This window comes from Chrysochloris asiatica, unplaced genomic scaffold (genome assembly GCF_000296735.1).
Source record: "Chrysochloris asiatica unplaced genomic scaffold, ChrAsi1.0 scaffold00208, whole genome shotgun sequence".
Classification (NCBI taxonomy): domain Eukaryota; kingdom Metazoa; phylum Chordata; class Mammalia; order Afrosoricida; family Chrysochloridae; genus Chrysochloris; species Chrysochloris asiatica.
Genome location: NW_006408726.1, coordinates 1,270,470 through 1,296,744, shown reverse-complemented (window position 1 = coordinate 1,296,744; position 26,275 = coordinate 1,270,470). Strand labels below are relative to the sequence as shown.

At 38.2% G+C, this 26,275-nt stretch overlaps 1 pseudogene; it reads left to right on the top strand.

The window, feature by feature from the left end:
• Nucleotides 1-682: 682 nt before the first annotated feature.
• Nucleotides 683-26,275, top strand: part of LOC102829653 — a 48,466-nt pseudogene continuing 22,873 nt past the window's right edge.

Below are 26,275 nucleotides of genomic sequence, written 5' to 3'. Positions count from 1 at the left end.
GTTGTCTGTATTATGTATTACGTGTGGTTACGTCTTGTCTATGCAGAGGCCGGGCAAGTGCACACTGCGAGTCAGGGGGCAGGGCTGGCACACGTGGTGTGTTGGGAGCCTGCACTTGGTGCTTTGGGGGCGGGGTGGCACAAGCAGTGCGTCGGGGGGCATGGCTGGTGCGTGGTATGGCAGGGCCATGGCCAGCGTGGTGCATTAGGCTCGTGGTCAGTGCACGGTGCATCGGGGGCGTGACCAGTGTGTGGAGTGTAGCGGGGACCTTGTCTGAGAGAGTGGTGTGGCCGTGGCACAAGGTTCGTGAGGGGAGTGTGGTGAGGTAGTGCTTCAAGGGGGCAGTGCGGTAGGGGAGTGGCCGCTAGATTGGGTGGGGTGATGTCCGCTCAGGCAGGTGGAGTCCATGTCTGATGATGTCAGAGAGTCGCTGTATTTCTGCTGCTCTCTGTGCCCTGGTTAACCTTCTTTTCCTGCCTACTATACGAGTTGAGATTTCACACTAGGGCAGAGAATCTTCCTCTTCTTCCCTTTTCCTTTATTTTTTCACTGTCTCCTGTGGCTTTGTCTGCTTGAGATCTAGCTTTACTATGCTCTCTGTATGGGCTGGCTCCCGCCCCACCCTCAAAGCTGTACAGGGATCGGGGTAGTCGCTGCTTGTAGTGGCAGCCGAAAGTTCAAAATGCCAAAAGGCTGTTTGGGATGGTGGGTGGAGTCCGCGTCTGATGAAGCCCGAGAGTTACCGTATTTCTTTTGCTCTCTGTACCCTGGTTACACTTTTTTTTCCTGCCTGCTACACGCTTTGAGATTTCAAGCTAGGGCAGTGAACCCTCCTCCTCTTCCCTTTTTTTTTTTTTTTTTGTCACCTGTGGCTTTGTCTGCTTGAGATTCTCCATTTGGACTGGCTCTAGCCCCGCCCTCAAAGCTCTACAGGTGTTGGGATAGTCGCTGCCCATAGTGGCAGGCAAAATTTCAAAATGCCAGAAATTCCTTCGTGGTATGATTTTTTTAAAAAAGCAAGTAGAGGAGGTAGATACCCTGAGTTTTATGGTGATTGGAGGGTTTTGAGTCTGCTACTGGATGGTCTCCTCCATGAGATCTCCCCCTTTGTCCTTGGAGCCCTCCTTACCTGTTTCGTCTTGCCTCAGTGGGGTACCGGAAGTCCTCTCAATCATTTATTTTTGAGACCATGACTCTACATATTCCTTCCATCTTCTTTTGATGCTCTCTGTATGATTCAATATTTTTCCTATAGAACCCTTCAGTATATGAACGTCAAGGCTTGAGTTTTTTCCTCGGTTATTTCAGCTTGAGAAATGCTTAGCATATTCTTCCTTTTGGGTTTTCTAAATCAAGGTCTTTGCACATTGCAACATAATATTTGACTTTGTTTTCTGGAACTGCCTTCTGCAATTTTCTGTTCCCCTCTTTTACTTCCTTATTCCTTCTATTTGGTTTATCATCTCTATGGTGGAGAGAAACTTTCAGATTCTTCTGACATTCATTTTGGTCTTTCTTTCTTTCTTGTCTTAATAACCTTTTGATTTATCCAGTATGATGTTCTTGATGTCATCTCACAACTCTTCTTTTGTTCCGTCATTAGTGTCTAATGCACCAAATTTGTTCTTGAGATGACCTCTATATTCAGGTGGCATTTGTTAAAGGTCAAATTTTGACTCTTGTTCCCTTGTGGTTTTCCTTGATGATATGAAGCTTTGCTACCATCTCTTCCCAAAGATGTAGTCAGTTTGATTTCTATGTATTCCATTTGGTGAGGTCCTGTGTACAATCATCTTTTATGTTGTTTTAAGAAGATATTTGCGATAAAGAAGTCATTGGTCTTGCAAAATTCTATCATATGACTTCCAGCACCATTTCTATCACCAAGGCCTTGTTTTCTAACTACTAATACTTTGTCTTTGTTTCTAATCTTTGCATTCCAGTCACAAGTACTTATCAATACATCTTGGTTTCATGTTTCATCAATTTCAGACTGAAGAAGTTGGCAGCATTTTACAATTTTATCATCACTGGCTTTAGTATTTGGTGCATAAATTTTAATAATAGTGGTATTCACTTGTCTTCCTTGTATGCATATAGATATTATCCTATCATAGACAACATTATGTTTCATGATAGATCTTGAAATATTCCTTTTGGTATTTAATGGGATACCATTCCTCCTCAATTTTTAATTCCTAGCATAGTAAACCATATTATTATCAGATTCAAAATGCACAGTACCAGTCCACTTCAGCTCACTAATGCCTGGGGTATCGATCTTCATTTGTTCCATTTCATTTTTGACAACTTCCAGCTTTCCCAGATTCATACTTTGCACATTCAGTAGTCTGACTATTAATTGATGTTTGCAGCTATTTCTCTTCATTTTGAGTTGTCCCCCATCAGCAAATGAAGTTCTCAAAAGCTTTACTGAAATGGAATTCTCACAGTTAACTCTAATTTGAGAGGACAGCTTTTCTCCAGTTGTATTTTGAGTACCATCAAAGTTGAGGGGCTCATCCTCTGTCAGAATATCTGATAACATTCTGGTGCTATTCATCATTCAAAATCCAACATTCTGGTGTTATCTGATGGTGATCTGCTGCTACTCAGAAGGTTTTCGGTGACTAAATATCCAGAAGTAGTCTGCTTCTCCTTCTTCCTAGTGTATTATTAGTCTGGAAATTCAGCTGGTATTTAAAATATCAGTGGCATAGCTTCTAGCATCAGTACACACAAATCACCACAGTATGATAAACTGACAGATGTGTAGTGTATGAAACCATTTTTCACATAAATTGTCACACTAATGGACCTATAATTATAAATCTCAGATGAAAAATTTTACTGATAAATTTAACAAGATATAATAACCATGACTATAAAAGGGCTGAATTTCAATTTTTGATCTTATAGAGTAAAATTACAGTTTCTTGTTAATTGTCTAAAAAAGTTTAATGTTTTAATAAGTATTTCTCTGTTCATGTTCAGATACAATCTAACATTTAAAAAGTGTAACCGTTACTATTACTGGTTAAGTATAAACAAGGCCTCATCATATTTATTGTTACCACAGAGGCTTCAAGATTTTAATTTTATCTTTATTTTAATTTATTGATCTAGAATTATTACTCTTTCTACTCTACTCTTTTAAACTTAAAATATCTTAAAAGGAAATTAGTGCCTAAATGTCATTGTAATTTGTACTATAACTCAGAGATACTAGATACACAGACTCTACATAAATAAATCAATACAAATCCTTAAGTTAGAACAATATCAGTAGTTACTTAATTTACTCTAGAAAACAATGTGATTATAAAATTTATCATATTCAAACTGTCACACATTACGACTCATTTTGAGTCTAGATCTTCAAGAGATACAACCTCAACTTATGCTATTTTTGTTTGTTTGTTTGTTTAAAAGAAAAAAAGCAAATACATGTTTTGGAATATGGCTGCAGAACAGAAATCCTATTGCAGAGACCTGCTCTATCTTCAGAGCTAAAGTTGCAAATAATTTTCCATCTGCCCATTTGCCTTTCTCTATCAGTGCACCACCACTCTCGGGACTAAAGAGAGTGCCTGAGTGAGCAGACAAACCTCTCACCCTCAAGGGTTGTACTGCACATGTGTACAGATCTGCAAAACTGTGAACTGTCTCTCACTAGGAGAAAAACTTACATTATTTTGCTATGTTTTTTTTTTTTTTTTTGGCCCCCCTTTTAAAGCAGAGAGGGCTCTTTCTCTCTCTACATTACTCAAGAGGAGATAGCAATTGTGGTCATATAGCCAAGGTACAATCACCCATATAAAACTGCACCATCCAGGCAAGAACCAATACAAGGTGCTATACACCAGATAGGCAGCTAACATCTGCTACAGTTACTCTGAGTTGAATAATAACAAAAGTGAAAACGGAAGCCCATCTCCTGATCACATCTAATTGGAGGCAATCAGAAAGCATAATAATACATCAATAAACATTCATCTAATTATTAAATCACACTTAATTATTGGAGATGCCCAAAAAATAGCTGACTGTGTTGGCAAATGTCCAGAAACATGCCTGAGAAGAAATTCATGAGAATGATATTGAGATACATCCAATACACCACAGAAGAGTTGATTAAAATAAGGAAGAAGTCAGGAAAACACTACAGAAACAACACAATAAGATAGATACAGCACTGTAAACAATTCAAAACATGCAAAAAGTGGTTCAAATGATTAATAATAAAATATCAGAAATAGAGAATACATTGAAAGGGCAAAGGAGGACAATTGGAGAAATGGAAACCAGAACTAGTGAACTGGAAGACAAAGCTCTCGATATTGCTAACACAGAAGAGCAAACAGAAAAAAGGATTAAAAAATCTGAACAAAATCTTAGATTCATGTTGGACAACATGAATAAGAATAACTTAAGAATTATTGGCATACCAGAACAGGAAGAATCACACAGGCCACAGAGGAGATAGTTGAAGAGCTACTGGAAGAAAATTTCTCTAACATCATGAAAAATGAAAAGAAAAGCATTCAAGAATCTGAAAAAAATCCCAAGAAGGATAGACCCCAAAAGAACATCACCAAGACATATCATAATCAAGCTCTCCAAAAGCAAAGACAAAGAGAATCCTGAACGCAGCCAGGGAAAGGAGAAGTGTTACTTACAAAGACAAGTAAATCAGATTAAGCTCTGGTCTCTCAACAAAAACCATGCAGGCAAGAAGGCAATGGGGAGACATATATATAACCCTGAAAGAAAAATGCTGCCAACCAAGAATCATCTACCAAGCAAAACTGTCAAACAAATATGATGGTATAATAAAAACATTCCCAGATAAACAGACACTAAGGGATTTTACCAAAGCCAACCCAGAACTTCAAAACATCCCAAAGGGAGTTCTTTTGATTGAGAACTAACAAAAACAGAAAACAACCAGAGATTGGCATATGTGGCAGCAGTACCTAGAACTCAATGGACAGATGGAAGACTCCAGAACAGACAAAACTATAAGAACAAATTCAGAGGATCTGGGAGGTCAGTCTATGATTAAATCAATTACAATGTGAAATAAGATAAAACATAGGAACAGAGATCAAGGTGGTGAGGAGACCATGAAGATTGCAGAATAAAATAGACTATTTTAAATAGAGGAAAAATTAATAGAATATAGGGTAATCTCAAAGAAAATTAATACTTCACAACATACCAAGAAAATGAAAATACAAGAAAAATATGGAAACATTAAAACTATGAAGAAACTGACAAGAAATAACACAAAAAACAGGAACTCAGCACAGGAAGGCACGCAGAACAACCAAACAAGCTGCACTCCAAAAAAAACTAAACAAACTTAAGGACAGCAATTAATCCATAACTATCAATAATTACACTGAATGTCAATGGATTAAATGCATCAGCAAAGAGATGGAGAGTGCCAGAATGGATGAGAAAACAGGATCCTTCAATATACTCTCTGCAAGAGACACACCATACACACAAAGACAAAAGCAGACTAAAAGTTAAAAGATGGAAAATATATATACCAAGCTAATTGAAATTTAAAATGAGCAGGAGTGGCAACACTAATCTCTGATAAAATAAACTTTAAGACAAAAACCAGAATAATAGATAAAGTTGTACATTATCTGATGATTAAAAGATCAATTGAACATGATAACATAACCATAATACATATCAACGCTCTCAATGAAAGGGCTCTAAAGTGTATCAAGCAAATGCTAACAGGTTTGAAGAAAGAAATAGACCAGTTTACAATAATAATTGGATATTTTAATGTCCTACTTTAGAAAATGATAGAACAACAAGAAAGAACCTTGACAAAGACACAGAGGAACTAAACAACTCAATCAGCCAACTTGATTCCATAGATGTGTGCAGAGTATTCAACCCCAAACAGTACAATACACATTTTTTTTTTTCTAGTGCACATGGAACAGTCTCCAGAATAGGCTATGTGTTAGGCCAAAAAAAAAGCCTCCATAAATTTACAAACATCAAAACACTACAAAGCATCTTCTCAGAACACAATGTTATGAAATTAGAAATCAACAATAGGAAGACCAAGGAAATAAAGGCAAATAAATGGAAATCGAATAACACCCTGCTGGAAAGCTACTGGGTAGTAGAAGAAATAAAATGTGAACTCACAAAATTCCTAGAAACAAATAAGAATGAAAACACAACATACCAAAATATTTTGGACATGGCAAAAGCAGTTTTGAATGGACAAGTTATTTTTAAAAAATGCACACATCCAATAAGAATAAAGGACCAAAACCAGCACATTAACACAATATCTCCAACAACTAGAATCAGACCAGCAGAGTAAACCTACAGTCAACAGAAGCAAAGAAATAATAAAGATCACAGCAAAAATAAATGAGTTAGAAAACAGAAAAACTATAGAAAGAATCAACAGGACAAGAAGCTGGTTCTTTGAAAGGATTAATAAAATTGACAAACCATTGGCAAACCTAGCAAAAGGAAATCGAGAGAAGATCAAATAACATTCAAAAGAAACCCCATGGGTGATGTCACAACAAAATGAATCGGAATAAAAAGGATAGTAACAGAATATTATGAAGAGTTGTACTCCAACAAATTTGAAAATCTAGAGGAGATAGATACATTTTTGGAAAAGTACAACCTGCCTAAACTTACACAGAGTGAAGTAGGAAACTTGAACAGACAAAGGAAGAAATTGACTAGATCATCAAAATACTCCCAACCAAAAAAGTACAGGTCCATATGGCTTCACTGGTGAGTTTTATCAAACATTCAGGGAAGAGCTGTCACTAATTCTACTCAAAAGATTCCAGAACATAGAAGAGGATGGAAAACTTCGGAATACATTCTATGAAGCAAGCATAACCCTCATACCAAAACCAGGGAAGGATATCACTAAGAAAGTAAGTTATAGACCAATAACCCTCATGAAAATAGATGCAAAAATTCTCAACAAAATCCTAGCCAACAGAATCCAACAGCACATCAAAAAAAAATAATACATCATTACCAAGTGGGATTCATGTAAGGGATGCAAGGATGGTTCAACAGTAGGAAAATAATCACTACAATTCACCATATAAATAAGAAAAAGGAAAAGAACCACATGATCATATTTACTGATACAGAAAAGGTGTTTGACAAAATCCAACATCAATTCCCGATAAAAACGTCAACCAAGTATGAATTGAAGGGAAATTCTTCAACATAATTAAGAGCATATAAGGAGCTTTTGTAGTGTAGTGGTTATGAATCAGGATGCTAACTTCAAGATAGTCAGTTCAAAACTACCAGCCATTCCATGGGAGAAATATGAGGCTTTCTGCTCCTGTAAAGATTTTCAAACTTGGAAACCCTGTGCAGGGTCACTATAAGTGGGAACCGACTTCACAGTACTTAACAACAAACATACAAAAGCAACAGCCAAGATCACTCTCAATCTACAGAAACTGAAAGCCTTCCATTCGTGAAAAGGAACCAGAGAAGGATATGCTTTATTACCATTCCCATTCAATATTGCCTTGCAAGTGTTAGCTAGAGCAATAAGGCAAGGTAAAGAAATCAAAGACATCCAAATTGACAAAGAGGAACTAAAACTCTCTCTATTTGCAGATGATATGATCCTATACATAGAAAACCCCAAAGATTCAGAAAACAACTGGAACTCATTGGAAGATTCAACAATGTGTTAGGATACAAGATTAGCATACAAAAATCAGTTGAATTCTGCTATAATAATACTGACAGCTCTGAGAAGGAAATTAGGAAAGCAATACAATTTATAATAGTCATCTAATGTATGAAATATTTAAAAATAAATCTAACCAGAGAAACAAAGGACCTATACAAAGAAAACTATAGAGCACCAAAAAGAAGAACAAGAAACCAAAAGTGACTTTCAAAAATGGAAGAATATACCATGCTCCTGGATAGGAAGATTAATATTGTGAAAATGTCAATACTACTTAAAGCAATCTATACACATAATGCAATCCCAATCCAGATTCCAACAACATTCTTTAAAGAGATGGAAAAAGCAATTACAAATTTTATATGGAAAGGGACAAGACCCAAGGTAAGCAAAGCAGTGCTTAAGAAAAGAACAAAGTTGGGAGCCTCTTACTCCCTGATTTTAAAATTTATTACCTGGCTACGGTGTTCAAAACAGACTGGTACTGATAACAATGAAAGATACAAAGTCAATGGAACAGAATTGAGAATCCAGAAATTAACCAGTTCATATACAGCCAACTAATCTTTGAAAAAGAGCCAAAGTACGTTGAATAGGGAGTACAACAGATGGTGATGGCAGAACTGGAAATTGATATACAAAAGATTGAAACAAGACCTTTACCTCATTCTATATACACAAACCAATTCAATATGTATTATAGACCTAAAATGTGAATCCCAGAATTATAAAAGTAATCAATGAAAAAATAGGGAAAATTTTAATGGCTCTAATAAACAGCACGGAGTCCTGGTGTGGTGTTGTGGATTAATACACTTGACTACACAGTTGATTTGAACCAAAAGGTTGGTGGTTCAAGCTCTCCAGCTGCTCTTCAGAAACCCTATGCAGGGTCACTATGGGTTGGAACAAACTTGACAGCACTTAACAACAACAACAACAAGACAGGGCACACCTAGACTATCAAACATTGTGAAAATTGCACAAATCAAAGAAGACAAAAGTTATGACTGGGACATACTAAAAATTAAAAACTTATGTGCATCAAAAGATTTCACCAAAAGAGTAAAAAGAAAGCCCGCAGAATGGTAAAACATATTTTGCAACAACATATCAGATAAGTGATCGATTTCTAAAATCTATAGGAAACTACAATGCCTCTACAAGAAAAAAACAAATAACCTAACTAAGAAATGGGCACAGGACATGAACAGACATTCCAAAAAGGAAAAGATTCAGGCAGCTAACAAATATATGAAGACATGTTCATGTTCATTAGCCATTAGAGAGATGCAAATCAAAACAACAATTAGATATCATCTCACACCAGCAACAAGAGCGAAGTTCAAAAAAGCAAAGGACAATAAACTGTGGCGAGGATGTGGAGAGACTAAGACCCTCCTACATTGCTAGTGGGAATGCAAAATAGTCCAACCACTCTGAAAAACAGTATGGTGCTTCCTCAGAACGTTGGAAATAGAAATACCTTATGATCCAAAAATTCCTCTACTTGGTATATATCCACAAGAAATATGAGCCAAAACATGAGTAGATATATGTACACCAATGTTTATCACAACACTATGTACAATAGCAAAAGATGGAGACAGCCTAAGTGCCCATCAATGGAAGAATGGATAAACAAACTTTGTTTTTTTGTTGTGCACACATACAATGGAATATTATGCTACCTTAAAGAATAACAAGGAAGTGGCAAGCCACAGCAGAACATGGATGAACATTGAGAATATTGTGCTGAGTGAAATTAGTCAGTCACAAAAGGACAAATATTGTATAAGACCATACATATTGTAAAAGCTTAAGAAAAGAAACCCATACTAAAAGGAAGAAAAAGTAAAATTCCTTGTTGGTTACCGGGATGGGAGGGAGGGGATCATAAATCACAGGGTAGGGTAAGACACATCATATTTCAGTTGTTGGGGAGGCAATACACAAAAAGGGGGTGGGAGATGGAAGGACAAGGTAGATAGGAAAACACTTAGGTTTGCATGGGCTAAATATGAAAGAGGTAAATAGTGATGTATACTCAACCTTGGAACAAGGGCTCTGTGATACAAGGATTGAGGCATAGTCTGAATGGGTTAAATAGAGGAAATAATGTTAAGATGCTTGACTGTCTTATGAATATTTGTTTCCCCTGCCTACTATTGTAAAACAGACACTTGAGGGGGATAAAATGGAATATCTGGAAACATGGTTATAGAAAGCTTGTAAGCCTACCTTCAGCCTATACCTGATTGGAACACCTAAAAGAATGCTAGAACTTGCCCAGTAAAAGAGGCTTCTTTCAGAGACTTTGTAGTGTTGTTGTTGTTGTCAGGTGCCATTGAGTCGGAACCGACTCATAGTGTCCCCATGTACAGCAGAATGAAACAATGTCCGACCCTGGGCCAACCTCACTACCGCTGCCACACTTGAGTCCATCAATGATGCCACCTGGCTGATCCATCTCGTTGGGGGTCTTCCTCTTTTTCTACGACTCTCCATGTTACCAAGCATGATATCCTTCTCCAGTGACTGTTTCCTCCTGACAATATGGCCAAAGTATGAGAGAAGAAGTTTAGCCATCTTAGCCTCCAAGGAGAACTCTGGCTGCACTTCTTCCAAAACAGTTCTATTGGTTCTTTTGGCAGTCCATGGTACTTTTAGTATTCTCCTCCAACACCACAATTCAAAGGCATCAATTCTTCTACGATCTTCCTTATTCACTGTTCAGCTTTTGCATCCATATGAGGTTATTGAAAATACCATGGCTTGGGTCAGGTGCACCTTAGTCCTCAAGCTGACATCTTTGTAGTGTAGGTGAAATCCTGAGCCCCATCTAGAATCTTCAAATGGGGCATTCCCATTTGAAATAACAAGCAGACCAGCCTGGAGCTGCTAGAGGAACAAAATATATTTATTGAAAGAAATACCAGCAAGAAAAGTCCAAAACAAAAATGGTAGTCTGATTAGCTACTACAAAAACAAGCAAGTTGTTCACTGGAGAGCCATCAAGGCAAGCAATCAAGCCCCTTCATGGCAAACCCGCCTCAAAGACTGAAACTCAAAGGGAATATACAAGCAGACATGCAACTTTGCTGGTGACCATGCTGGTCTACTGGGGAGTGGAAGTAGGCAGAAAGCAGAAATGAAGATATGGGCTGAGTGTGACCACTTTTTATAGACTCTTGTCGACCTGGAGATGAGAGAGAGAAGAATATGGCTTGTTTAGTCCTAAGCATTGTGAGACCTGGGTACTCCTGGGCCCATGGACAAGGATATAGCCATGGATGGCTAGAGCTGAGAGTGAAGCGTCCAGCTGATATGAAGTGAGGAGAGATGCACATACACACAAAAAAAATTACATATAGTACCATTTGACCTAGCTTCGATGGCTGGATGATCAAAATTTGACTAGAGGAAGATAAAATTTTTCATAAAGCAAACAAGTGTAAATTGCTTCAATTTGATGAACTTGACTTATACTTATGTGTGTGTTGTTGTTGAGTGCCATTGACTCGATTCTAACCCATAGCAACCCTGTATAGGGTTTCCAAGGAACAGCTGGTGAGTTTGAACATTCGACCTTGCAGTTCAAATGGCTTTGCAGTCTGGTGCATTAACCCACAGTGCCACACCAGCTCATAATACAAACTGAAAGGGAAGGAATTTTCACATCAAGGATCATTCCCATAGTCTCTGTACACAGGAATGATAGGGATGGGCAATTTAGATATTAGCTACCTAAAATGGGCATCTATAAAGGCACGAAGCGACTGGCTTACAAATTTCCAAGAGGGAGTTTCATTTCAGAGTATGCAGGGGAAGGTAGAACCCACAGTGAATAGTTTTCATCTTGTCTAGATGGGTTCAGTGAAAGGTGATAGCGATAAGATTCTTATGATTCAATAGTAATTGTTATCAAGACTAATTGCAATTGTTACAACTGTAAAGGAAGAAATTTTGTAACAAAAAGGGGGGAGTAGTTGATCTTACAGTCCAGGAACAGAGGACCCTAGGACCTTCAAGGGAGAAGAGCACGAGTGGAATATGGGACTCTATCCAGAGAAATAGTGATACCAGAGATGGAGGCAGAGATGATGGCATGGAGAGATAGAGCAGCTAAGGACTCTAGACTCATGGAAAGAGAAATGCTGTATGCTAGGAGCCAGGAGGCAGGCTTTCAGAATGTGCCATTTGGTTGTTTAAATTATTGTATATTTGTGAGTGCTTTTGTTTACATCAGAAAGAAAAAAAAGAGGAAATAGAAAGAAATACTGTTGAATGATAATGCAGGGAGGGAATTGTAATCATTGCAATGAAATGATGAGTGTAAAACCAATGTTCTCCCATGTAAACTACCACTCAATTCACAACAAAAACTTTTTAAAAACCACAAGTATTACGTCTTAAGTAACAGTGATCAAATAATTTTATGGATATCATTATCAGAGGAGGAAATGATGCATGACAGTGCACAGACAAAATTATTGTTTTGGTCATTTTGCCTGATTCTTGAAAAGTGACTCTAGTTCAGGAGGGCATTTATCCTGAGGCAAGAACACTTAAGATGTTTTAAATATACCCTTTACAATGAGATTTACCTTGTGTTGCATGAAATTTTAACTGTATTTTAGATTTGTGTTTTTGATAAAGTTGTAGATTTTTTCATAGATTAAAAAAAGAGAAAAAATTGATCCCCAAGCTTACACAAATTCACCCAAAATGTTTTATAATGCATGAAACATGAGAACTCAATCAGAACCCTGCTAAATTAACCGAACTTTACTATCTTAAACTAAAACTACATTTGTCACAGACTAAAGGAACTGAAATAATCCTTTTAGACTTGAATAAAAAATGCACTAGTGGGCAGAAGTGGAATATGGCTATTCTCAAGTATTAAACTTTGAGTTTATTAAACTTTTTCAAATCTCTATTGCTTTTGAGGTTGCCTTACCATGGCAACTTGAGTTTATGGATAGGTAAAATTTTTATATTTAGTATCTATTTTCATGTTCTTTACTATTGTATTGTACACCTTATGTTTCTATTGACATTTTGCTTTAGTGAATGGCTGTTATTTAAAGCACTGATTTATGACAGAACCTTATTTTTCTTTATGATAATGTTGTTCTATAACTTAAATTTAATTACTTTGTATAAGTGAACCAACCTTTCCAGGTGTCTCATCCACACAGTTTTCCATTGCATGCATACATATATTTATTCATAGTATTTTTGAATCTGTACTATTTAGTCAGATTAACAGCACTATCATTATTTGTTGTTTTTGCTAAGTGCCATCAAGTTGATTCTGACTCATAGCAACCCTATACACAACAGATGACAAATAGCTCAATACAGCACCATCCTCATAATTGTTGCTACCCTTGAGCCCATTGCTGATGCCACTACTCCAATCCATCCTGCTGGGGATCATCTTCATTTTTGCTGACCCTCCTCTTTACCAAGATTCATGTCCTTCTCCAGAGACTGACCTCTCTTAATAACATGTCTGAATTATGAGAAATGAAATTTTGCCATCTTGGCTTTTACGGAGCATTCTGGGTATACTTCTTCCAATACAGATTTGATTGCTCTTCTGACAATCCATGGGGTATTGTATAAGGTTTACTTATTTAATTTCTCAAGAAACAAATATGCTGGCCAAAAATGTAATTAAATTTAAGTTGTATAACAAAAATATTAAAAACTATCACAAGGGTTAGGTTATCTTCTGTCTGCTTATAATAGTCCTTTGCTGACAGCGTGTTTAGATGGAAAGAGATGGTTCTAACCAAGGTGCAGTGCATTTGATTCTGCTCAACTCTATAATAAGCCTGATGGAAATATCAGCCCTCTTTGAAGTTCTGGTGAAAATATTTAGCTATCACGTTGTGCTTGACCTACCTCACACCTTTTTAAAAGGTTTCCATTGACTTTGATAGCCAAGAACAGATGCTTTTGAGTGGCATATAGAACAGCAGATTTTAAAACTCTCACACAGTGGTATGTCCACAGCCCCATAGTATGGCATGGGCTACTTGCTCAGGACCTAGAAAAGTGGTCAAATTCCAATTATATTGATGATAGCATGTTACTCTATCTTTGCTTCAACAAGTAGCTCCACAGTTAGTGTCACAACTGAATTACAAAGGATGCCTATCAATGATGCCAAACTACAGAACCCTAAATCATCTGTCAAATGGGTACTGTGCTGTTGGGTCAGACAAAGGTGGTTTTCGAGGCTGTAATTGACAAAGTTAAAGCAGACTACTGACCTCCAAAAGTAAAGGAGTTGCCTATATTCTTGGGGATGCTGAGGTATTGGAGGCATTTTAGAACCTATCTGACAGATTCATTTCCCCCCTGTACTCTCTAGTAAAGAAAGGAAGCATTTGGGACTGGACTCTGGAGGTAGAGCCATCCTTTAATGAAGGTAAAGTAACAGCAAAGCAGGTGCAGGCTCTTGGGACAATAGATGAAGGGCAAGAGTGTGAAGTGGATGTTGTCACTTACCCACAGAGATATGACTGGAGCCTGAAGCAATGGCAACAGGATCACTATATTCCATTAGGATTTTTATCTCAACTGCTGAAAGATATAGACCCCAGTCATACCCCTTTAGAAAAGCAACTGTGTGTAGTGTATAATAGCTTACAGCTTGCAAAAGATACCACAAAAGGTGTATAATAGCTTACAGCTTATAAAAGACACCACCCTTGTAACAATTCAAATGTACTACCCCCATTATGAGTGGGCCAAGGACTTTGCTAGGCCCCAATCAGGGGTAGCCAAATATAGCACAATGGTCAAATGGCATTCATACAACAAAGATGTGTCCTTTCTGCAAGCTCCTGAGTGTCAAGTTACACCAAATTCTTGAACTGGTTCCCTATGTCGCTGATGGAAAGCACCAGCCACCCATAGCATAAGTGCCCCCATGCAAGAGTCACAAGGTGTTGGGCAACTTCCCGAAGAAGCCTGGTACATAGATGGCTCAGTTCAACGTAACCCCCTCTAATGGGCTGCAGTGACTACACAACCAGTCGTGGAAAGTATGAGATCAACCAGAGCACAGGACAGAGTAGTCAGTGGACTAAATTGAGAGTTGCTTGGATATACTGATGCATAAGCCCAACCCCATAGTCCTGTGCATGGACAGCTGACCAGTGTATAAATGATGGACATTATTACTAATATAGTGGAAACAGAAAGAGTGATTAGTGAACCCTCTTGAGAATGGAGCTGTGGGAGGGCATTTGGGCCCACACCCAATGCACTGACATTGTTGTTTTTCATGTTTCATTCCATAGCCCTCTTACTCTGTTGAGGATCGCTCAAGTCAACAAGCTTACCCAGCTGTGTGCCATACAGCAAGTGCTGGTAGAACAAGTGGCTGAGTGGCTAAATAGAAAAACAGGGTATAAAGGGCAACAAGCACTATGGGTGATCATTAAGGATATGGGCCTCCCCCTTTCCATGAAACAGATTGTGGAAGATTGCCTACAGTGCCTTAGATGCTCATTAGAATGATGTAAACCCATTCCCTACCAGATGGGCAGAATACACTGGATGGACATGCCAGCCAAACATTGGCAATGTGGGTTACATAAGGCACCTCTTTATGTTTAACAACTGTGAGTTCACCCCAACATGAACAGATAGATTTATCGGACTCTTGCAAGTGTACCCATGCAAATGGGCTACTCAGTGTTCTAGTATTCAAGGTCTCTCCCAGCTCTGTGTGGCCTACGGCACCTCCACTCATGTCCCTAGTGATCAGGCTACTTATTTTCCTGGACACAAGTTCCAGGAGTGGGCAGATGATATGGGCATTGCATGGCATTTTCACCTGCCCTACAACCCCACTGCTGTTGGGGTAGTGGAATGAATGAATGAATGGAATCCTGAAACAAACCCTGTGGTGAGATATTCACTTGTTACAACAATGGACATTAAGACTACCAGAAGCACTGTGATGCATCAGTGAATATTAAAGGCAGACTCAGCCCACTGCCTAGCAGCTGCTAACAAAGGAACTGCAGAAGGCTATGAGAATCCAAACATCTACCTCAAATGACTGCCCCTTGCCAGTTCCTGGAGCCTCTCATAATCGTCTGTTACCACTTGCCTCAGGACATAACCTTAGGGAAGTCCATTATTTCCCTTCTCTTGGTATGGCAAACAGATCCCCACTTATTTGGTTTTTGGGCCCCATGGGTTGTAGGGCTAGAGGTGGGTTTACAATATCCCATGGTTTCATTCCACACATCTTAATAGCCTACAGTTCTTCCATTCTGAGAGCGACCCCATCTCTTGTGGGAATCCTGTTGTAAGCTTATGGAACATTGTCATCCTCACATTGTACTACACAAGCCTCCCATCAAAAGAGGGTCCTCTAAGGCAAACATTATGGTATTGTAAACCAGGGCAGTGGCCCTACTTGGGTACTGTTTTGAGTGCCTCCTCTCCAAAGCATGTGTTTTACTTGATGCTCATGATTTGCCTTTATTGTTACCTCTCATCACTCTGTCCTTCTGTTCTCAGAGTATGCAGTAATGTTTTGCAAGGTGGACCACCATGATTGTAGAAGTGAGGAATCAGTCAGACTGTTGGGTATATGGAGTATTCTCCATCTCTTCTACTTCTAGCATGCCATGGAAAATTGCACCTGCCAACACCAGCGCTGGTGTCTCATAGCATCTTACCTTCCCATCTAGTATGGGGATCTTGTGCTTGGGGAATAATGCTCTGCAGTAGTATATATTGTTGCTGTGGCCTTTGGTTGCAATTATCTAATGCCCAGGCCTTAATTATTTTGTGTGGAAGACTGGGGATATGATTGTCAGGGCCATTTAGGGGCATTGGAGTGGTTTGTAGGGAAAGGATGTGCTAAATGTTTCAAAATAGCCACACTAATGTCAACCCAGGAGAAATGCTCTTTTCTTATTTTTCTCTCCTTTCCCCTTTCCTCCATCATATATACCTGACCTTGCATATATGCTCTGTGTTCCCACTTATCTCCAATAAGCAACTGGAGCCATGCTGTTTTTCCCTTAACGAGAGAAAAAACTTCTCAGAGAGCCCCCTCCCTCTCTGCTTGTAATATTTGGCTTGTTGACCACATAGTATAAAAAAAATAAGGTCCTAAATCCCCCTGCAGTGTGTAAAATCTTGTCTGTACAGCTGGCCACCATTGGAGACAGCTGTACATGTCCTGTCAACAATTTTCCCTGCCAGTAAACTATCTCTCTTTAATTGTGTTTTCTGTAATGAACTAATGTCTCTCAGGTTAGTTTCTTTTCATCTGCTTGGTGTTTCAGCAACTATGTATGCAGAATGTTTTTTCCCTTCTGAGCCTGAACCCCAAAAACAGCAATTTTAGAAAATACTAGAAAAATGGTTGGCATTTCTTCTTGCCCTGATTTTACTTATTCTCTGGTTTGGCGGTGGTGCTAATGACAGCAGTCTACATTCACAGTGTAAGATCTTGGTTCCTAATTCCAGATGGATCAAAGCAAATATTGTTCACAAGCAATTGCCTTTATCTATTCTAAACTATTTGGAAACTACCTGAAAGTCTGAGAAAAGTCATTCATCGCTGTTTTATACAAATGAGGAACCACTCAGGGAAGAAAAGTGGTGGGTACTGCATGCAAATATTATAAATCAAGGACACAAACAAAAAGCAGATAACCACTCAGTACAAAGATTGAAATTGAGAGAAGCTACATAAAGATCAGAAAGAGAATATCTGTGGAAAATTAAGGCATTCAAAATATCATACTTACGTGTACAGTGAGAAAATTTGAAAGTTCAGTGTATGGACAGAACAAGACACATGCTTAGAAAAGTCTCAAGAAGACCCAAAACTTTCATCTCTGGCTGATCTCTAGACTTAGTGCAAGCAGGAAATGAAGGCTGTGTCAGACTTTTAAATGTCTGGCTGAGTTTTAAAGGACTCCTGTTGTGGCACTGTAGGATAAGCACTGGAGTTTGAACCACAAGGTCAGCAGTTCAAATCCAGTATCTGCTTCTTGGAAACCCTATGCAAGGATGCTGTGAGTCGGCACTTAATAACAGTAATAACCCTAGGTGTTCCTTGGCTTATATGAGGTGGCATCAAAAAGTTTGTGGAAAAGTTCTTTTATCTTTTAATCCCATTTTCTGAAATCCTGTTGTATAATCTTCGCATTGTGTCTTCCCTCTGTTTACCAATTTGTGCCTGTTCCTGGTGTGGCATTGTAGGATCAGCATTGGACTGTGAACAATAAGGTTGGAAGTTCAAACCCACCAGCTGCTCCTTGGAAACCCTATACAGGGTCACTAGGAGTTGAACCAACTTGATGGCACTTTGACACTTAACAACAATAACAATTTAGATGGGATTAAGATTCACTCTATTTCATTGTGCTTTCATGTGCATTTAATAAACAGCTTTTTTACAGAAATACCCTGTTTCCAACAAGGTCAAATTCACCAGTCCATATTTGTAACTTTCTAGGACTCTATCCAATATTTTGTTATACAGCTCTGGTAGCGTAGTGGTTACGAATTGGGCTGCGAACCTTAAGGTCAGCGGTTCGAAACTACCAGCTGCTCGGGGGAGAAAGATAAGACTTTCTACTCCCGTAAAGATTTACACCCTCCAAAACCCTGTACAGGGTCGCTATGGGTCGGAACCGACTCTACGGCACTTAACAACAACAACATTGTCTTAAAATAAGTTTTTATTTCTGTTAAGTCAATAGTGGTGTGTCAAGTTTTATTTCTGAGTATATTTTCAAATTTTCTTCATTTTTGTTTTATTTGTTTTAAGTGTTTGCTTATTTTTTTCTTTGTCAATTTATCTAAAGAGCTGTGTATAAATCGTCTAGACACACTCAGAACATTTACTTCTGACACTAAGTTGTGTGGTAGGTAAACATTTCCATCACACACACCAACTGCTTTCTATGGAAACTTCTGTTTGCCTTCCCTGTTCAGTTCTGACCCTGGTTTCCTACACAGCCTTTTTCTCTTTCATTAAGCACAAGTCTACAACTTGAAAGTACACATGCCTCCCTCCATTTCATATCAGCTGGCCCCTTCTACCACTTCGCATCCTATAATTTTCCGGAAGGGCTCAGAGAACTCAAAGAAAACACCATACTTGTGGCAACAACTTTAATATAACAACAACAACAAAAATGAACCCAAAAGATGAGGTCTGAGAGGGGTTACAGCACAAAGCCTCCAAAGACGAACCTCCAAAATGTTTTGTTAAGTGATAGTATAAAGTTTGTATATTGTTTGCTATCATATATATTGTATTCAGAGTAGATAAATATGCAAAAACAGGATGCAAATTTGTGGTTGTCAGAGAGAGTAAGGATGGGGAGGAATTGCTTAATGGTTAAAGGTTTTACTTTAGAATGATAGAAGAATTTTAGAAACAGACTGAAGTGATAGTGGCACAATACTGTGAATGCACTACATTGCACCAAATTGATCATTTTATAATAATTAATATTATGTTATGCGAATTCCACCTCAATAAATTATTATTTAAAGGGTCAGTACAAAGTAGCTATGTTCATCCCAATTACATATTCAATAACTCTGTTTAGAATGCCCCATCTAAGTAAGATCTAATATCAGGTATCTGAACAGAAAATTTGTATTTTCTTTATTAGCTGGTAGTTAGTTGATTGTGGTTGTGTGCCATAGAGTCAGTTCTGACTCATAGTGACTCAGTATAGGGTTTCTAAGGCTGTAAATCTTTACAGGAACAGAAAGCATCATCTTTCTCTTGCAGAACATCTGATAGTTTCGAACTGCTGGCCTTGAGGTTAGCAGTCTGAGTCATAACCACTACACTACCAGAGCTCCTTTATTAGATAGCAAACAAAAATTTACATGATATGTTCAATTATTTATTAGGGAATTTATTTGTTAGAATTGAGACAAAGTTGGATTTGGAAAATGAACAAAACTCAAAACTAGCTATTAGAGTTTCACATTTGATTTATCAATTTAAAAAATTGTTAGGCTGTTCAATGACAATAAATATATAAATAAATAGGTAGATAAATAAACAGAGATAAAGAAATACATTGATGAATAAGCAAAAATTTCAGATTTTACTTGTCACTTCTAACTCTGGTTCTAGTTAAAACTGAGTATGACCTCATCACCCAAACCAGTTTTTGCTTCTTATCTTCCATTCATTTAAATACATGAGTACATCTTCAATCTACCAACAAATCTTTTGAACATATTCATCTATTCTTTAATGTGAATAAATTACTGAACTTCTTTTCTCTGTGGAATTATTATTTTAGGTGGTTTCCTCAATGTGAAATAAGAAGTGTGTAACTCCATCACACCCAATTTGAAATATCTGTGTATGAAAAGTAGAAGAAAGATAATAACAGGATGGGGGAATAAGAAGAGAAAGCAGCTAAATATCTGAAATCACACTTTTATTTTCACATATATATATTTTTTTATTTTGAATGAGATAAAGCCTACCTCTTCCTGAAAAAATTATTTTTTTTCTTATCTCATACATCTGTCATGTAGTAGAGATTCAAGCTAAATTTATAGTGGTAGCATTGTATTTATCATTTCAAAGCAATCTCAATTAAGCTCCTTTGAAGTCAAATGAAATATCCAGAATATTTCCCTTAAAGATCTTATTGTCTGCTTCCATAAATACAAATAAATCAATTACCCAGATATCAAACATTACAAGAGGACAGTCAACTCTGATGGTGCTGGTATCATTAAAAAGTCTGTCTCCTTGAACAGCTTCAGACTTAAAAGCAAATCACTTCATCCCATATGGCACTGCTTTTCTCACTGTAGACAAAATACAATTAACCTCATTCTTATTGTTTTACCTGTAATGATAAAAGCACTATACATATCATGATCCAAAAACATGTGTTTAATTAGTTAATTAGCAGACTGACAACTGCAGTAGTTAACAGCAAGGCAAAGAGAGAAAAAAGTATGAGTAGACAAAGCAGCTTAGAGAAATATTTATATGTTGTTGTGAGACCATTTTATGTGATCATTGTGATGCTAACTAGTTTAGTTGTATTAGAGAAAACTGACATTTTCATTTTGCTTCTAATAGAGAATTAAGACCACTCTTGGAATTTAAAAGCACAAGTCAATGGCTTCTGGCTTATTTAAAAATATCAGATAAAATGCTGTCACTTCAACTGTTTGAAGAAAAAAGTGTGAAAGATAAGTGCAAAGCAAGTTATGTGAGACAAATAAAACAAGTTGTCATCAACTTGAAACTGACCCATAATTGTCAGATTTTTCAGAAATAGATCAGCAGGTACTTCTTCCAAGGTGGTTCTGGATGTACTTGAAACTCCAGGTAGACAGCCAAGCATGTTAACAGTTTGTATCACCCAAGGACTCCTAAAATCCAGGCAGACCCCAGGTTGTAAGTGTTATCTTTTCTTATCATGTCTTTAAGTCAGATTTGTAGGTAAGTAGGAACAGGAGTCTTGGTGTGGTGCTATAAGATAAACACTGGACTTATTCCCATATGTTTGTCATTCAAACCCACCAATAGCTCCTAAGAAAACCTATTCAAGGGTCACTATGAGTTAGAATTGAGTAGACAACACTTAACAACAATCATTTTAAAGTGAAGGCAGCTCTGCATAATATTAAAGGGCAAGGAAGAGTTGTCCATTTGAGGTTTATCTATTGTGTTGTTGTTGTGAAGTGCCATCGAGTCGGTTCCGACCCATAGCGACCCTGTACAGGGTTTCCAAGGGTGTAAATCTTTACGGGAGTAGAAAGCCTCATCTTTCTCCCACGGAGCGGCTGGTAGTTTCGAACTGCTGACCTTAAGGTTCGCAGCCCGATTCGTAACCACTACGCTACCAGAGCTCTATCTATAGGAGAAAGAAAATAAATTCAAAACTTTGTTCATAATTTAGTGAAGAAAATAATTATAGTAAATGTTTTTGAATTATGTATAATGATTGTAAGCAAATATTGATCTATTAAGGAGGTTAGTTGACACTTGCAACTCTGGACACTGTCAGAGTAATAACAAATTATTATCACCTGGAACTCATAGGAGAGGCAGACTCTCAAGTTCCACCCCATTGTTGTCCATAAGTGCTGTTGAGTCAGTTCTGACCCATAATGACCCTTTATAGTGTTTTCAAGTAGTGACTGGTGGGTGTAAACTGCCGACCTTTCAGTTAGCAGTTCAGTGCATATCCTATAGCACCATCCTAAAGGAGCTGAATCCAATTTTAGCTGTAACAGAATGATGTGCATGTTCATTAACATTTGAGTCAAACTTGTTTGGTACAATCCTATTGGAAAAATCAAAGAATAATTTTATGAAGAATTATTTGCATGACTTAGACAAGGTGCAGTAAAACCAAAAGAGTATATGAGGACTGGTAATAGAAGAACTTAATTACTGACCATAAGTCTGAAATTAAAAATCATAATTAGAAAATCAAGTTTGATAAAACTATAATGGAGGACCACCTCACATAAGGTCAGGTCTAGAGCCTACCTGTGGCAATACTGCTGTTGTTAGGTGCTGCGAGCCAGTTCTGATCCATACTAATCCTATACAAAACAGAAAGAAAACACTGCCTGGTCCTACACTATCTTCATAATCATCTTTACCCTTGAAACTATTGTTGCTGGAATTCCACAAATTCATTTAGTTAGGGGTCTTCCTCTTTTTCATTGACGCTCCACTTTACCAAGCATGATGTCCTTCTCCAGGGACTAGTTTCTTCTGCTAAAATGTTCAAAGTATGAAAGACGAATTCTTGACATCTTGTTTCTAAGGACCATTCTGGCTGTACTTTCAACACAGATTACTTTGTTCTGGCAATTCACAGTACTGTTAGTATTCTTCTCGAAAAGCATAACTCAAATGAGTCAATTCTTTTATGGTCTTCCTTATTCATAGTCCAATTTTCACATTTTAGTCTATTGAAAATGTCATAACTTGGGTCAGACACACTTTACTTCTGAAACTAACATCTTTGTTAGTGAACATTTAAAAAAGTCTTGTGCAACAGATTTTCCAAATATGATACTTTTGATTTCTTGTCTGCTGCTTCCATGAAGTTCATAGTGGATCCAAGCCAAATAAAGTATGTCACAACTTAAATCTTTTCTCCATTTATCATGATGTTATTTACTGGTCCAGTGGGGAGGATTTTTGGTTCTTTTTTATACTGAGGTGCAACCCAGTGATCTTTGATCTTCATCAGTAAGTATTTTAAGTCCTCTTAATTTTCGGCAAGCAAGGGTGTATTACCTGTATAATGCAGGTTGTTAATGAGTCTTCTTCCTAATGCCACATTCTTCTTTATAAAATCCAACTTCTTGTATTGTTTTCTCAGCATGCAGATTGAATAAGTATGATGAAAGAATGTTGTTGTTAAGTGTCATCAAGTCAGGTCCAACTCTTAATGACCCTGTATAGGAATTCCAAGGTATAGGATTTCCAATGATGTGCAGGTACATTAACATTTGAGGCAAACTTGTTTGGTACAATCCTTGTTTGGTACAAACTTGTTTGGTGCAATCCTTGTTTGACTCATGAGTTTGAACTGCCGACCTTGCACTTGAAACCAACTTTTCAGACCAGCACATTAACCTGCAGCACTATACAGTACTCTGATGAAAGACTACAAACCTGGAATCACCTTTGTAAATTTTAAACAACTTGAATCCCCTTGTTCTGTTTGAACTACTTCCTCTGAGTCTTTGTACAGATTCCTCATGAGCATAATTAAGTTTTTTGGAATACCTATGTGATAGACTACAAAGTCGTTTGAACTGCAAAGTTGCTGGTTCATGCTCACCAGCTGCTCCTTGGAAACCCCCCTACACAGGGTCGTTATGGGTCAGAATTGAATCAATGGCATTTAACAACAACAACAAAAACAACATTTTTTTGCAATGTTATCCAAAGCTTTTCAAGGTCCACACAGCCAAAATTCTCTGCATAATAAATAAAGAACAGGTTGAATCTTTCTGATCTTTCTGGTATTCTCTGTTTTCACACAAGATCCATCTGACATCAAAAATAATATCCCTCATTCCATGTCCTTGTCTGAATCTGGCTTGAACCTCTGGCAGTTTCCCATCAATGTATTTATATAGCAGTTTTGACTTTTCTTTTTTTTTTTTTAAAGTTTTTTATTGTGAGGTTTACGTGGGATAACATCAGCTTTACACACATCCTATCATATTTTGTTTCATTGCAATGATTACAATCCCCTCCATGCGTCATCAAATAACCAAAGGGTACACCACACAGGCCTGCTTCCCCGGTCACCAGCACACAGCCCTTCTCCCTCCCTTTGAGTCCAATGTCCCCAGCTGCTACACCTGTCCATGTCATCATCTCTGTCTCCATCCCTGGCGTCACTGCCTCTCGGGTAGGGTCCCGCTCTCTGTTTTTCTCACTTGATGGTCCCAGTGACCTCCGCTCCTGGCCTGCAAAATCTATCACTCTCTGGTCTGTTGATGATGCATGGAGGGGATTGTAACCATAGCAATGAAACAATATACGATAGGATGAATGTAAAACTAATGTTCTCCCATGTAAACTATCACATAATTAACAATAAAACATTAAAAAAACAAAAAAACAAAACTATCACTCCCCTACTTTTGTCAAAAACATCTACCTCTATATTTCCTACCCTCACAGTCAGTCCTGATGGCAGTTATTCACTATTGTACCACAAGAGTCTTATCCCCATTTCCTTTTGCCAGCCCGGTCCCAACCAATTGGAAATCATTCAGTGTAGATTCTACCTTCCCCAGCCCCATCTGGAACTAGGCTCCCACTTGAAAGCTTGTAAGCCAGTCACTTCTTGTCTTTATAGCACCCTGCCATTTTGGGTAGCCAATATCTAAGTTGACCATCCCTGTCGACCCTGTGTACCGAGGGGGTGGGAGTGATCCTCATTGAAAAGATTTGTTCCCTTTTTGAGCTGCTCCATCCATAAGTGTAGGTAAAGTTCATCAAATTGTAGCAGGTTATTCTTTTTTTTTTTTTTTTTTCTTTTGTTCCCCCTCTTCTTTTTTCTTCTAGTTGAGTTCTGATAATCCAGCCATCGATGTAAGATCAAGTGGGTACTATCTGCAATTATGGGTGTTCTTGTGAATCTCCCCTCACTTCATATCAGCTGGACACTTCACTGTCAACTCTAGTCCTCTGTGGCCATGTCACTGCCTCTGGGCCCAGAAGTCCCCAAGTTGTGTCATATTGTTGGCCATTCAGGTCTCCACCTGTGTTCACAGGGGTCTATTGAATGTGGTCGGGCTTACCTCACAATTTCAATACTGTTTTTTTCCCCCTCTTCCCCTTATCAGTGACCAACATGGTCACCAGCCAGACCACATACCTACTCATTTATTCCCCTTGAGTCTCAGTCTTGGAAGGGAGTTTGCTCTGAGGGGTCCCGACCACTTGCCTTGATGGCTCCCAGGCAAACAGCTTACTTGTTCTTGTAGTAATCAATCAAACTGCCTTTATTGTTTTGAATTTTTCCTGCTGGTCTTTCTTTCACCGAATATCCTCTGTTCTTCTAGCTGCCCCAGGATACTCATCCTTTCCAGTGGAAAGTTCCTACCTCAGTCAGTTCTTGATGGGGTTCTGGATTCCACCTATGGTCTTGTGCCCCCTTTAATATATTCCAATCAGTTATAGGCTAAAGACGGACTTACAAGCTTTCTGGAGTGATGATTCTGGCTATTCTTTTCTACCCCCCTGAAGTGTCTATTTTACAATGGTAGGCAAAGGAAACCAAAATTAAAAAGACAGCCAAGCATCTTATCATAATTGCCCCCTTTTACCCATTCAAACCATGCTTCAATCCTTGAATCCTGGAGCCCTGTTGTTTCAAGTTTCTGCATACATCCTCATTTACCTCTGTCCCACTTAGCCCATGTGAAACTGCCTAACTGTCCTCCCATCAACCTTGTTCTTCCATTCCGCTCCCCCTTCTTATGTATTGCCCTCACCCACCACCACCCCCAACCCCCAAGCTATCCTGTGTCTATTCCTTACCCTGTGCTCTATCTTCCCCTCCTTCCCCTTCTCTCATCCCATACATCCTGGTGATCAGCAAATACATATATATAAGCCCCCCCCCTTTTTAGTGTGGGTTCTTTTTCTTACTCCTTTACAATAATGACCCTATGCTATATTTCTCCTTTTGTGACTGACTAATTTTACTCAACATAATGTCCTCAAGGTTCATCCATGTTATGTGGTGGCTTGCAGCTTCCTTCTTGTTCTACAAGGTAGCATAGTATTCCATTGTGTGTATGTACCAGTTTGTTTATCCATTCTTCAATTGATGTGCATTTAGGCTGTCTCCATCTTTTTGCTATTGTAAATAGTGCTGCTATGAACATCGGTGTACATATATCTACTAGTGTTATGGCTCATATTTCTTGTGGGTAAATACCAAGTAAAGGAATTGCTGGGTCATAGGTATTTCTATTTCAACCTTCTGAGGAAGC